Below are 12,151 nucleotides of genomic sequence, written 5' to 3' on the forward strand. Positions count from 1 at the left end.
CAGCGCCCCTTCCCCTCCCCCACATAGTAAGGCTTAAATGCTTATTTTGTCTAGGGGTATTGGAATAAGCAGTCATACTAACCTTTTTCCTTCTTCCTCAGCTGCCAGTGCTCTACTATGAGCAATTAGTTGTGCAACTGGGAGGAAGCCTAGGGGGCCCATGAATAGGGTAAGTATTACTACTTATTCCTATCCTCCTAAATTTACCAGGCATTGATCTCTTGCAATGCAGGCAGGGCCAGAACAGGAGGGGGCTGCAGAAGGGGCGGGCTCCCCTAGCGCTGGTGTCATGTGTGGTTGGGGGGGGCGCAGAGATTTCCAGCCCCTACAAACTGACAGGGGTAGTGACAGCAGCATCACTACTCCTGCCAGCTCAGCACAGGTTGTCACAAGCCAAATCCAGAGAGCAGAACAGAACCGGGAGGAGGTGCTCTCTCTCCTCTCCAGCTCTTCCTCCTGAGTCCTGGGGGGGGGGGTGGCAGCGGTTGTGCAGGTGTAAGTGCAGGTGTAAGAAAAATATTTGTCGGGGGGATTTGTATTAGGAAGGGGGACCTGACAGGGAAGATTTGTGCTAGTAGGGATGATTGTGGAGATTTGTGCTAGAAGGGGAGATTTGGGGGGTGTCTGTTAGAAAGGGGGGATTTGTCCTGAGGGAAGGGTTTGCGCTCATAGGGAAATTTGGGGGGGAGGAGGTGATTTGTGCTCATGGAGAGTGGGGGAGGATTTGTGCTTGAAGGGATTTGTGTTGGTAAGGGAAATATTTTTTTGGGGGGGAAGGGGGATCTGACAGGGAGGATTTGTGCTAGTAGGAATGATTGTGGGAATTTGTGTTTGGAGGCAAAATTTTGGGGGGGGGGGGTTTCTGTTAGGAGGGGGATTTGTCCTGAAGGAAGGGTTTGTGCTCATGGGGAAATTTGGGGGTGGGGGTGATTTGTACTCATGGGGAAAGTGGGGGGAGGATTTGTGCTGGAAGGGGGTATTTGGAGGGAGGCGCTTTGTACTAGGAAGGGAATTTTTTTTGGGAGGGGGGGATTTGTGATAGGAGGGATGATTAGGGGGTTTTGTGCTGGGGGAGGATTTGGGCTTGTGGGTGTATAATGGGGGGGGGGGCATTTTTGCTGGGTGAGGATTTGTGCTGAGAGGAAAATTTTGAGGGATAGAGGATTTGTTTCAGGGCTGGGCTCCTACTACTAAAACCCCTTTCACACTGAGGCGGCGGGTCCATTAGCAGTAAAGCGCCGCTCATTTTAGTGATGCTTTACCTCTGTTATAGCGGTGCTTTTAACCCCTGCCCCTGTTTTAGGCAGGGACGGTGGAGGAGTGGTGTATACATCGCTCCCCCACCACCCCAAAGATGCTGCTTGCAGGACTTTTTTCCTGTCCTGCAAGCGCACTGCCCCAGTGTGAAAGCACTCAGGCTTTCACACTGGGGTGGCTTGTGAGGCGCTCTTCAGGCGCTTTACAGGCACTATTTTTAGCGCTAAAACGCCTGAAAAGCACCCCGGTGTGAAATGGGTCTTAACGAGCAGCTTTTTTCTTTCATTGCTCAGAAGCTGCTCAGCTGTCGGTTAATTGCCAGCCACTCGTTGTTACCACAGTGACTCACCTGGTTACCATTAACCTGCCTCATTAGTCCAGCCTACAGCCAGCCCCTTTTTGCTATTTTAGCCTAGCTTAAAGTGCATTTCCACTTTTGCAGCCACATTGGAATAACATATATATAACATATATATAACACACTGTGCAGCACTGATATATATGGAAACAATACTAATATAAATATATGAATCCAATAAACACTATATATAACATAAATGTCTAAAGGATAACAACATATAAACATGATAAATAAAGTTCTCGTGCTCCGTGATATTTCACTCAGTCCTCAATGAAGTTATTAAACTAAACAGCAACAGTCCATATAAATGAAAATCAAGTGCTTGTGCTCTGTGTCTTTCAATTAATCCTTGATGAGTGTTTAAACTACACAGCAAAAGTCCATATTAACATCAACCATGTGATAACTGTGAATCAAAGAGTTAGCAAAGCACCAACACAGGATGGAACTGTGGGAGCCTAAGGTAGTGCAGTGCCACGTCCTAAATGTCAATTGGTTAAATAAAGTGGAAATATTGACTTTCCATTTTTCCTGGGTAACCTGCCCGCAGGTAGGGGCATAGTGGCTCTTGGTGAGTTTGTCACGTAAAGAAACAGCCCGTTTGAAAACAATTTCAGGGCGATCAAGGATGTATTTATTAAGAGTTGGATCATCATATAAGATATGCCAGTGTTTGGCCAAGACCTCCCTCAATTGATGCTGCTGATAGGAATATTGAGTAATAAATGTTACCGTTGGATTAGATTACGATTTAGCCTTAGTTTTGTAAAGTAATGCATTTATAGATTGCTGAAGTGCCTTATTAGATGCTTTGCGTAAGAGTGATTTTGAATAACCACACAGTAGGAGTCGCCTCCTCAGCAGATCTGCGTGGTATTTGAAATCACTGTCACTTGTACAATTCCTTCTAAGTCTGATGTATTGAGCATAGGGAATTCTACGGATGAGTGTGGTAGGGTGTGCACTTGAGGCGTGGAGGATGGTGTTCCCAGCAGTCTCCTTACGGTAGAGTGTAGTGGCCAAACAATTGTCATGGTCTTCGAAAATTAGAAGATCAAGAAACAAAATTTTACGCAAATCACTGTTTAAGGTGAATTTGAGATTGTTTGTATTGTTATTAAGGAGATCAACAAAGCTGTCCAATGCTTGTTGTATGCAAGTCCATACAATAAATATGTCATCAGTATACCTAAGCCACACCAACGCATGACTGGTGTGGCTGGCTAGGGCCTCACTGGAAAAATGTCACACTCCCACCCCCCCCCCAGGTACAGATTGGCGTAGGCCGGAGCACAACAAGTGCCCATAGCCATGCCCTGCACCTGGAGGTAGTAGGAGCCATTGAATGTGAACCAATTATGCGTGAGAATAAACAATAGTGATTTCAACAGAAATTCTCCAAATGGCCAAAGATGGTGGTCCTGCTCTCTGAGGAATGTGCGTACCATCCCGACAACCTGCTTGTGAGGGATGCTGGAGTACAAAGCCTCCACATCCAAAGTCACCAGCAGGGCGCCGGGAGGGTCAGCTAGGCCCTCGATATGCTTGCGGAGATCAAGGGTATCCTGGACATATGATGGTAGCCGTATCACGTGTTGGGTAAGGAAAAAATCAATAAGCCTACTGGCATTCTCGGTCAGTGATCCTATGCCGGATACTATAGGTCTACCTGGAGGAGCATGCGCGTCCTTGTGTATCTTAGGTATTGAGTAAAACGTAGCTGATCGAGGGAATTTCATATTAAGATATGCATAGGTATCCTGATCGATAAGTCCTGTGAGAAAAGCATCTCTTCTATCAAGGATTTGTATTCGTTAATGAAACGTTTAGTAGAAATGATCACAATCCTGTGATACCAGGACTGGTTAGCAAGAATATCCATGCACATCTCAGTATACTGTTTGTTGGTAAGTAGGACAATATTCCCACCTTTGTCCGCTTGTTTAATCACCAGGTCCAGATGATTCCGTAACCTGGTGATAGATTGTAATTGCTGGACAGATACAGTCTTATAAATAGGATCCAACACTAGGTGCTTCATGTCACTGATAGTAGCCATCAAAAAGGCCCAAATATGGGGATTGATGGTGAGATCCGGAAATTTTGTTGATTTAGGTCTAAACTTGTTTGTAGGAGTGGACACTGGTGGGATACCGATTCTTCGGTATCTATGATGGATGTCGTGGATCCAGAGCTCTCACTCTCCTCCAAGAGGAGAATGGGATCTATGACTGCCCGAAATTCCTCCATAGTGAAATGTTGTTTTTTTGGGGTTTTTTTTAATCAGATCCTTTTTTTTATATATCCAAACAACATTAAGACAATAAAAATAAATTGTACAAACAAAATCACAATAAACCAAACACAACCCCAAAAAACAGAAGGAAAAAAAAAATCAACCCCAGACCACCCCACCCCAACAAGACCTCCCCTATCCCCCACCCCCCACCCCGCTCTTGGAGTATATATATGAAAAAAAAAATTTTAAAAAAAGGACAAAAAACATGGTACCTAGGTCATGGACTGAAGCCATCTTGACCAAGTAACATCAAACTTACTCATGGAATTCAATTCCTTAAGGAGTATGTATGTTTTTCAAAAAGAATAATCCTATTGAAATCTAAAATCCACTTGGGTACAGTCGGCGGATAGGGAGATGTCCACTTAAGAGGAATCTGTCTACGAACTAAAAAAGTGCGCATTTTATTGTGTTACAGATAGAGGAGGTATAAATAGGCATATCGCAATAACCCAGAAGACATATAAGTGGTTTAATCAGAATGTTAATATCCAATAGCCCGTTTAAGGTACCAATCACCTCTGCCCAATATCTCTGGAGTTTCGGACACCGCCATAAAAGATGTATTAGCGTACCTGTATTACCACATCTAGTACAAGCTGGCTCAGATTTCAGTCCGATTGCATATAGAAATTGGGGAGTTCTATAGACTCTATGGAGGATAAAAATCTATGTCAGTCTGTGTGACGGAGAAAGAGACACCCGGGGCGAGGAACGGAGTATATCATCCCAGACCTCCTCGGGAATAGAGCCGATATCTTTTTCCCAGCTGGGCCTGGAGCGGATAGGAAAGTTCAGTAGGAACTGAAAACCCTAGACAAAACCCTATATGTAGCAGAGGTGAGACCTTTTGTTGACCCTGTCTGTACTATCTTATCAAGAACAAGGATAGGGGGGAAAATTATCTGAGCAGAAGAGAATTGGGCATGTAAAGCGTGTCTTAGTTGAAAGAATTGATAGAACCAATTAGATTGTAGAGAAAAATCTCCCCTTCTTCAAAAGATTTAAGTATACCGTTCTCATATAACTGAGCTAGAGTTGTTATTCCTAATTTCCCCCATCTCTGAAAACCTCTAAGAGCCAAAATTTGAGGAAGTCTATCATTTTCCCATATGGGAGTGTATCTGGTAGGATAGGAAACACCCAGTATTTTTTTAACTGTATCCCATATTTTACACATTAACATGCAGGTAGGCATATCGGCAAGCGAGACACCCCCTCTTGCACCATCTAAAACATAGAGTGGTAGTCTACCCTTAAATGCATAAGAAAATAATCTTCGAGCAGGAAGGGGTATCTGTTCAGACTCCCATCCAGCAAAGTGCTGTAGTTGGGATGCAAAAAAGTATAACCTTGGATTAGGAACTGCCAGCCCGCCTGCATTTTTGGGATGTTGTAAAGTCTTCAGTTTAATACGAGTGGTTTTGTTACGCCATATTAATTGCCTAAATATGGTGTTAATCTTGATAAAAATCTGTATGGGAATCCAGATCGGGGCATTGTGTAAAAAATAAAGAAGCTGGGGCATCTGTATCATCTTAATTAGATTGATACGACCTAATAACGGTAAGGGGAGCTTATTCTAGGTTTTACTTTGATTTTGAAATCTAAAGAGTAATGGAAGTATATTATCCACAATATATGACTGTGGGGAGTCAGACATAGTTATACCCAAATATTTTATAGATGATACAACCTTAAGATAAGAGAGTGTAGATGGTAATGAATCTGGAAGGGGATCCAGGGGCATCAACATGGATTTCTCCCAGTTTATGCCTAACCGGGAGAACCTGCCAAACTCCTTAACATATTTCATTACTGCCGGCAGGAATAAGCAGATGTTGGTCAAGAAAAAAAGAAGATCATCTGCATATAATGATATCTTGTCCTCCATGTCATCTCTAATCAAACCGGTAACATTGGGAAATGACATGCCAAAGGCCCCGGGAGAGTCTAAAACTAGGAGATTGAAGGCCATTGACCCTAACCGATGCCACTGGAGCGGTATATACAGTCAGGTCCATAAATATTGGGACATCGACACAATTCTAATCTTTTTGGCTCTATACACCACCACAATGGATTTGAAATGAAACAAACAAGATGTGCTTTAACTGCAGACTTTCAGATTTAATTTGAGGGTATTTACATCCAAATCAGGTGAACGGTGTAGGAATTACAACAGTTTGTACATGTGCCTCCCACTTTTTAAGGGACCAAAAGTAATGGGACAATTGGCTGCTCAGCTGTTCTGAGGCGCCTCAGATGATGTCTTGATGACGAAACGCGTAAGGCGTGGCCACGTGATACGCATACGTCGATTCCTTTTGTTGTATTTTACTTCCGGTTTCGGGCAGGCAGACGGTGGAATGCACGCTACACCACGCTGCCAATACGGCTATCGGCTTTGAGCCGGCCGGTGGAGCACTGTAAGCTCCTTTTTTTTTAAAGTTTTTTAATAAATATTTTTTGGATTCACACTATGAGGCTCACTTCTTTCTTATAACATATGGATGCTTAACGCTGGGGATCAATCAGAGGAGATTGCGACATCAGAGAAGGGAAGGACGGCTATTGGGCTGAGAACTGTCGCCAAGGATCATCACTGCTGGATTTCAACTTACACGCTTGTTACCCCTGCAGGGGTTGGGCACTCTGGTGAGTGAAGGCACGATTGGGGGTGCAGTGGAAGATGGGGAGCACTTGCCACATCAAGAATATTGTCATTTTATTGGATGGACACATCACAGTTTTTTCAGACTATATTGAGTTTTTTAGGACACTGTTTTTTCTATCATCACTCTGCTCACTAATTGGACACTTTGCACACCAATGCTGGACACTTTATTATAGTGGTTCAGATTGGTTTTAAATGATTTTTTATCACTTGTTGTTTTTTATCACTGTTTGGATTGTTTATGGATTATTATTTATTGATACATGTTAGATTATATATGGTATAGCACTTTGCACTTTAATGTATAGCATATTGCTGCAGGATAATTCCACTTATATATAGCTTTTATTTTTTACACTTATTTTTATATTTATTATCAATATCCAGTGCATATATGGTGGTTGTAGTGTCATGGCGTGGGCATGTATGGCTGCCAATGGAACTGGTTCTCTTGTATTTATTGATGATGTGACTGCTGACAAAAGCAGTAGGATGAATTCTGAAGTGTTTCGGGCAATATTATCTGCTCATATTCAGCAAAATGCTTCAGAACTCATTGGATGGCGCTTCACAGTGCAGATGGACAATGACCCGAAGCATACTGTGAAAGCAACCAAAGAGTTTTTTAAGGGAAAGAAGTGGAATGTTATGCAATGGCCAAGTCAATCACCTGACCTGAATCCGATTGAGCATGCATTTCACTTGCTGAAGACAAAACTGAAGGGAAAATGCCCCAAGAACAAGCAGGAACTGAAGACAGTTGCGGTAGAGGCCTGGCAGAGCATCACCAGGGATGAAACCCAGCGTCTGGTGATGTCTATGCGTTCCAGACTTCAGGCTGTAATTGACTGCAAAGGATTTGCAACCAAGTATTAAAAAGTGAAAATTTGATGGGTGATTGTTAATCTGTCCCATTACTTTTGGTCTCTTAAAAAGTGGGAGGCACATATACAAACTGTTGTAATTCCTACAACGTTCACCTGATTTGGATGTAAATACCCTCAAATTAAAGCTGAAAGTCTGCAGTTAAAGCACATCTTGTTTGTTTCATTTCAAATCCATTGTGGTGGTGTATAGAGCCAAAAAGATTAAAATTGTGTCGATGTCCCAATATTTATGGACCTGACTGTATCCTGTGATGGCAGCAAAAAAAAAAAAAAAGGACCTCTCGGATGCAGGATGTACAATGCAGGATGGATCAAAGAGGGAAAATCTTCTGGCACAGGGATCCACAGACCTTCCGGGGTACAGGTAGAGAGGGTTCTGGCAGCCCACAACTTTTATTACGGAGCATACAGTGTAGGTAAGACAGCGGGTAGAACAACAAGGAGAGAGAGGGGGAATCGTCTCTGTCACGTTGCCCGGCTCCCAGCTCAGACTCAGTCAGCTCAGCTCAGCCAGCAGAGAAGGACACAACTCTGTCACGGCTCGATCACGGCTCATTCAGTCTTCAATGCACTGCTATTGATGCTCGGTGTAGCATAAAGTAGAGGGAACGGAGCACTGACAGACATCAGTCAGCAGTCATCAGTGAATCAGCCAGGCGTCGGAGCACAATCAGCTGTGAGCGTTCTCAGCTGCTCTCATCTCAGCACTAAAAAATGTTTAATGTTTTCCGAAAGTTCCCTATCCTGTTTGGAACTTATCCGATCATGATTAAACAGAAATTTGTAGGTTAATTTTCTGGTAAATAGATAAAGATCTTTAATAGTATCATACTTGTCCAACTGAAATGTTGGGCAAAAATGTAATCCATATTTCAAGAGGTCAAGATCATCCTGTGAAAAGAAGTATGGAGTGAGATCAATAATTTTTAATTCTATATGTGAGGAATTTGGGTCACTACCAAAGGAAAATTTGTAGCTTGTGATCCTGTAAGTGCTAAATGTGGATCAAGTGTGCTTTGTTTAGTGGGTATCAACAAAGGCGTCATAGGATATGGCCACCCCTGGGTGCAGTCCCGGTGATCTACGCATATTTTGAGGCGTTATATCTATGCTATATATCATTACAATTGTTATAATTACTTATTGCCTCTTTCTCTCCTTAGAATGTTTATCAAGCTCCTGAAGAAGCAAAACATGTAGCGCTTAGTTGAATGTTATAACCTATTATAGTCATACATCTATTATGGCATGGTTTTGACACTCATGATCCATGGAGAGGTTTAGTTGCTACCGAAATTATTTTGCAGTATTTTAAATGTTTTTTGACTCTATGTATTAATTGTTAATAAAAAGGTTATTGTTTATTTTCTATGATTGGTACCTGGAAAGTCCATTTTTCCACTTTCTTTAATTAACCATGTGATAATTGTGTCTTCATGCATTGTGCACACACGACCCCCACCAGGTGTACCCTCACCTTAGGGGCTTAAAAAAATAAGCCTGTAATTGATAGCAATAGTATGCAGAGATCCTCCTTTGCTTCCTTTATCCTATGCAGGTTTATGGGACACTTGTATGGAACACAGGCCACCTGCTACTTCCGATAATAACCCAGCTCAGAGATCACTATTTTCTCCTGGTATGTTGCACAATAAGGAGGCACTTGAAGAAAGATGGGCCACATGTTCGAGTCGGCAGATAAAGCCATTACTACGCAAATGCCACAAAGTATCCTGCTTACAATCCTGCTGCCAAAACAGCACAGAGACAAGCCTCAAACCTTCTGGCACAAAGTCATTTGGAGTGATGAGACCAAAATTGAGCTTTCGGACATTTTCCATCGGATTTTCCGACACACAAAGTTGGAGAGCAGGAGATTAAATTTTCCGACAACAAAATCCGATCGCGTCAATTCCGACCGTGTGTGGCCTGTTCCGACGCACAAAGTGCCACGCATGCTCAGAAGAATTTCCAAGACGGAACAGCTCGGTCTGGTAAACTTTGCGTTCGCAATGGATACAGCACTTTCGTCACGCTGCAATGTTAAAAATGGTTTAATACAGCGCACTCTCTTCTTCTTTATAATGTGACAAGAATTAGGTAGTTTTGATGCTCATATTCACACACACTTCTCACAAAGTTTTATTTTTGTTTTTTTATTGGGATTCCCTGAATATATTTTTATTAGTTGTCACATCTGACAGTCTTTTTTTTTTTTTTTATTTAATTTTTTTGGGGATTTTAAGCCTTTTTTTTTGGATTTAATGTTTGTATTTTTTTAAAGGCTGATCTTTGTTCAATGTTATTTTTATTTTTCCTCCAGAATATTTTTGTGTGTGTTTTGTGTGTCAAGTTACCCCAACACCATTGATATCTTTTATTATTTAATCTCAAGGAGATTGTTTGTTGTTGGTGTCCCTTGTTCATTTCACATTGTATATTTGAAATGTACCTGAATCCTCACAAAAAAACTGTCCTTTTTGAAGTAAAACACACATAGGCAAGTATAATTCAAAACAAAAATCCTTTATTAAGGGATCAGAACCAAACAAAGAGGAAGGCAACACTGGCTCAACATGAGAAATTAGCGAAGGCTGGGACCCCCACGGCAGACATCAATTCTTGAACATCAAAATTGGTGGCCTGAGGAGTCCATATGTAAGGGAGGGCAGTCTGGTCCAGAAGTCGCAGAGATCCGGATAGTAGCAGATGACATCTGTGTCCTCAGGCTGTGGTACCACAAGAGGCTGCATCTTTTGGCCGACCAGACTGGATCCAGGGTCCTCACTTTCTGGTCTTCCTTTCACGCTTCATTCCCGGCTGTGGCTGTGCAGTTGGAGATGTGGCAGGTGGAGGAGTAGGACCTGGAGGAGGACTGGGAGGACCTGGAGGAGAGGGAGGACGAGGAGGAGGACCTGCAGGAGGAGGACCATCGCAAAGGTGTGTCTGAGCTGTCATTTGGCCCCTCATACCTTTGTTAAGAGCCTCCAATATGAGCGCCTCACACATGACTTGTTGGCCCTCCTCCATCCTCTGCATTTTATAGGCAATGACGGCAGCAATGTCCTCCTCCACGGTCTGTCGTGCTCCCAGGACCTCTGTAGCCCTCCAAAAGAGTCCTCCGGTAGCCTCCTCTAGGGCACTCCTCCTACTGCCACTTTCTCTTTTCAGGGGGGTGGGGGGACCTGCAGATCAGCCAGCCGGCTCGGCCTGGCCACCTCCTGGCTGAGACTTCCCTGTGCATGAAAAACGGACATGGTTGTAATGTTTTGCTTCATCAATCACAATCCTAAATTAGTACTCCAAACTAACATTTAGTTAACATCATTGATTGGACAAGCTGAAATATTTAGAGAAATGCTATACCTGGCTCAATCTGGGCTCCTCCACATGTTGCCTGGAAGGCCCAGGTTGGGCGTCAGAAGCCTCACCCGGGGGGGAAGGAAGCGTGGAAGGAAGACTGGAGAGTGATGACATGGGTCCAGTCTGGCCTGCCAGAAAATGCAGCCTGTCGTAGTACAACATCCTGGGGACATAGATGTCATCTGCTGCTCCGGATCTCTGTGAATCCAGGACTTTCTTGCGCTCCCTTAGATATGTGCTCCTCAGGCCACCAATTAATATCTTTAAATAGGTGAAGTCTGCCGTGGGGATCACCTGCTTCACAATTTCACACAATTGCACCAGTGCTGCCTTCCTCTTTGTTTGGTTCTTGAAATGGGGGTGGTTAATCTCCCACAGACAGGGCAGCTCCCTTAAGATATCTATGAATACTGACATGAAGTCATTGTCTTTCACTAAGATATCCATGTTCACTGCAAGACACAACACAAGACAAAGCCTAATGTCAGACAAAACTCTCCTAATCTTGTTACAATATAGGCTTCAATGTAGAAGCAGTATAGGCACAAGTTTGTCTCTTACCTTCGTTCTTTTGATCGGCGCGTCCAATGCTCCTTCCTCCGCTCACAGATCGTACGTAATATGCACGCGTGTTATGCTTTATACACACTGCGCATGTGTGTAACTCTGCCCGCCCCTGACGTTCTTTCTAGTCTATTCCCCGCCCCTTTTCGTTCGGCGCAGTGGGGGAAGAGCACATGGCGGAGTTAGAGCAGGTGTGTGCTAATTATAGCAACGAGGAGGAGGAGGAGGAAAGCCCGGATCCAGACACGTCCCGATCCAGAAGGAGATGTTTTAAGGCCACAAATATGTCCTTTGGGGAGATGTTGGAGATGGTCGACATCATGAAGAAGTCCGACTATGACGGAAAGTATGGGCCTTACCCCAACCCCAACATCAGAAAGGCAAAGATCATGGCGAAAGTGGTCAAAAGCCTTCACAAGAATTTCGGGGTACGAAGATTGAAAGATCAGCTCAGGAAGCGGTGGTCGGACCTGAAGTTAAGAGAGCCAGAGCAGTACCGAAAGATCCGGAGAGTGCTGCAAAAAAGTAAGTAGTTGTGCTGTGTTCCTATTCTTTCTGTCTTTATTGCGTTCGTGCTGCTCCATATGCTTTTCTTAATAGAAACGTTTAAAAGGGCAACTTTAATGTTCATGGGCCCATTATTCGTTCGTATCAAACATTTTTCTTTCGGCCTCTAAAACACCATTGTTTAGGCCATATGCATTTTCCCACATTTTTTTTGGGCCTACTTGGATGCCAAATAT

At 43.4% G+C, this 12,151-nt stretch overlaps 1 protein-coding gene across 1 annotated transcript in view; it reads right to left on the reverse strand.

The window, feature by feature from the left end:
• Window positions 1-12,151, reverse strand: part of PAX4 (paired box 4) — a 97,454-nt gene that overhangs the window by 1,387 nt on the left and 83,916 nt on the right. The window lies entirely within an intron of this gene.

This window comes from Aquarana catesbeiana, linkage group LG03 (assembly GCF_042186555.1).
Source record: "Aquarana catesbeiana isolate 2022-GZ linkage group LG03, ASM4218655v1, whole genome shotgun sequence".
Classification (NCBI taxonomy): domain Eukaryota; kingdom Metazoa; phylum Chordata; class Amphibia; order Anura; family Ranidae; genus Aquarana; species Aquarana catesbeiana.